This window comes from Octodon degus, unplaced genomic scaffold (assembly GCF_000260255.1).
Source record: "Octodon degus isolate 3935 unplaced genomic scaffold, OctDeg1.0 scaffold00001, whole genome shotgun sequence".
Classification (NCBI taxonomy): Eukaryota; Metazoa; Chordata; class Mammalia; order Rodentia; family Octodontidae; genus Octodon; species Octodon degus.
The window spans coordinates 7,127,150-7,130,328 of record NW_004524577.1 but is presented as its reverse complement, the minus strand read 5'-3'; the positions used below and the strand labels follow the sequence as shown (position 1 = coordinate 7,130,328).

The window sequence follows — 3,179 nt, the reverse complement described above, 5'->3', positions numbered from 1 at the left end:
GCCATCTCACCAGCTCTAAATAAATGATTTAAAAAAATAAAAATAAAAATAAATGAAAATTAGCTGTATTTTCCAAAATAAAAAAAAAATTACAAGACAACTAGCATTGTTTTACACTTCTGCAAATCTCTGGACTGTCGCGTTCTCATTCTTGCTTCTGCGTTTTGTCTGCTGCTTTTCCACGTGTCCCAAAGCCTCTGGAAAACTTCACAGTGTAGTGAACCCTCTATGGTCCTTGTACACATCTAAGAAGTTTATATCTGTAATCCCAAAATGTCTTATTGGAATCTCACCAAGTTAATTCCAATCTACCATTCCCAGCACAACTCACGGCGAGAATAAAGACACTAAAACATATTTATAATTATGGGGAGCCTAGGGGCCCTAAGTCCAGCCATGGGGATGGCTTTCTGGAACAAAGAGGCTAACCCAAGGCTGCACCCAGATTTTATTCAGTCATGAAGGAGGAGTGGCTTGAGGAAGAATGACTGAGAACGGCAGGAAGTAGGTGAGGACTGTGAGCTGGGCTAGGTAGGAGGCCTGCATTGACCTCTGTCATATGCAGAGAGGATATGCAGAGAAAGTAATTTGCATTGTACAATTGAGATAGTACCAAATGGTTTGGGGGCTGGTGCTTCAGCTCTGATGTGTAATCTTTCAAGCCCCGGGAAGTCATAGCCTCTATCTCGAGGCTCATCCCAGCCGGCAGCATGGCGCATTGGCTCTTTGTCCTGTCATTGACAGAGTGCATATTAAAGAGCAGCAGGTGTGGGTTATCAGGGAAACATGCGTGCCGTGCCATCTTCAAAGACTCCCACCAGCACCTCAGCTAGACCAATGTGCATTGCTTAAGGCCAATTGCAAGGATAAGGAGAATTCCTAGCCAGCTCTGTACATACCAATACACGGGCATAGGGTCAGGCTCAGCCAGAATGGAGACTATCGCTCTTCTTTCAAGGAGAGCTGCCCAGGTGGCCCTCCACACATGGCATATTCATGACAAGATGAAGATAAAAAAGAAAGTAACTTCTTTGTATTATCTTGAAAGTGGTTATGTTCTCTAAGACCCCCAAGATGGAAGCTCTGGACTCTAGACTTTGAGAAGCACTGGTGAATAGACCTCAACTAGCTGGTGTGTGTAAGTAAGTGTGTGTGTGTGTGTGTGTGCGCACGCGTGCAGTGACGAGCTACATGTTACAGTCAGGGCTTACATAACATATTTTATGATATTCACCCCAAGTCAAATACAGAAGACTGTGGGAGATCTGACAATGCCCCAGCAACCCAAAGAATCCAGCTGAGGGCCTGGATCCCACAGCAGTGTCCCACACGAGGCCTAGAGCCCATGACAACGTCTCACGCAAGTCTGTCCCAAGGATCCGCGCCAGGAAGGCCCAAAGGGGTGGAAGCTAGAAAGTCTGCGCCAGCGGGATGGAGGATCTGAGCCAGCAGGCTGAAGGGTCTGCACTGGAGCCAGGAAGGGATGATACTCCAGGTTAGGACCAGAGCTCACCTGGAAGGTACCACGGCCGGCCTCAGGAGCAGTGAGGGTCCAAGCTCCTCCAAAGGTCAGAACAGCTGAGTTCGTATCAGGAAAGCCATGGTGACAAGCTGCTTCAGGAGGACCTGCGGCACCACCTCCCCTCCTGTTCTCCCTTTGTGCTGTTGGCAACGGTCCCCAGGCGGGGCCTCCGCACCCAGCGCCACGCTGACTCAGCCCAGCTAGGTGTCACAAGTTCACCATTAGTTCATCCACCACACTACAGTAGACGGGATACATCGGAGTACACTGTACTCGGTAAGGGTAAATATTGTGATGGGATAACTCTTGTGGCCACTTCAGCCCTTCCGGGCCGCCTCCCTGAAGTTGGAGAAGCGATGGCAGCAGTTCTGCGGGCGCATCAGTTTGGGTAAACCTGGTAGGGACAAAGTAACAAGAGAGCCGGATTCTCCAGGGCTGCCTCCAGAGGTTTATGTCTTTGTCACGCCACTTGTCCTCAGCAGGCTGCTGGCTTTGCCTGCACTGGGAACATCGGCAGTCCTGCGGCAGAGAGGAGGGGCAGGAGCCAAGGCTGGCCCAGATCCCTCCTGCTGGACGGTGACGCCCCTCCCCCGCCCTGTCACTAGTCAAGGAAAGACCCAACTGCCGCCTGGCCAGACTGGTAGGGAAGAAGAAGCCTGCCTCCAAGAAGGACAACCGACACTGTGAGTGTGAAAACACACAGGCTTCCAGCCACTAGGAAGCTCTTTCTGTCTTCCTCCCGCAGTTCTAGGGACCAACCTCAGGGCCTCACACGCCTGAGGCAAATGCTGCACCCTGGAGCTGTATCCCCAGCCCCTTTATATTGGCCTCAAATTCGCCCTCTCTTCTCCTGAGTACCTGAGAAGACAGAGTCGCCCTGTACTGCTGCAGGATTGGCGAGACGGGAGAGCCCCAGTGGGAAACGGGGGTTTGACCTTTAGATGCACACCGGCTCAGGCGATAAATCCAAAACAGCTGAGCAAAGGACAAAGGGCAGGTGCCAGCTTTTATCTGTTTTGTCAAGGGGGTTGGGCTCTGGCGTGGGGTTTAAGGGCAGGCAGGGGAACAGAGACAGCTTGTCAAGCTGTGACAGCGTTGTGTCTTGGTGACCCTACTCGGACATAACAAGATGCTGGGGAACAAGGGATTATAACATTTCATTGACAGAGACAAAAGTTACTGCTCCAGTTAGTATCTGGCTTTCTCGGGAGCCTTTTGATCTGTTATTCAGCATCCTGGGAAACTGAGGCAGGAGGATTGCTAGTTCAAGCTTAACCTGCTAACTTAGTGACCTAGCAAGGTGCTGTGTCAAAATAAAAAATGGGCAGCTGGGGATGTAGCTCAGTGGCACAGCACCTGCCTGGCAAGCGCCAGGTACTGAGTTCAATATCTGGTACCAAAAAATGGGGAGATGTTGGTGATATAGCTCAGGCAAAACCTCTGAGTTGAGTCTCCTGTGAACTGGGGGGGTGGGGGGGGCCACCCTTTTGGATTTAGCTTCGCTTTGTGTTTCAATGATGTATCTTCACCATTGGAAGCCCGGAAGGTATAAGAAAGAATGGAAAATAAGTATTTCTGGAGGGGTCACTTGGAAGTAGTGTCTCTTGAACCTTAATACATATGTATATGTGGGTCTATCAGAAGCAAAATTCGGGAT

The 3,179-nt window shown here is 50.3% G+C and overlaps 1 protein-coding gene across 1 annotated transcript in view; it reads left to right on the top strand.

The window, feature by feature from the left end:
- The first annotated feature begins 1,911 nt into the window (after positions 1-1,911).
- The window catches only part of Cldn34 (claudin 34), a 6,212-nt gene continuing 4,944 nt past the window's right edge, over positions 1,912-3,179 (top strand). Inside the window, exon 1 of the mRNA XM_004623141.2 lies at positions 1,912-2,205. The gene's annotated coding sequence lies outside the window, so the exon portion shown is untranslated. The remainder of the gene's footprint in view (positions 2,206-3,179) is intronic.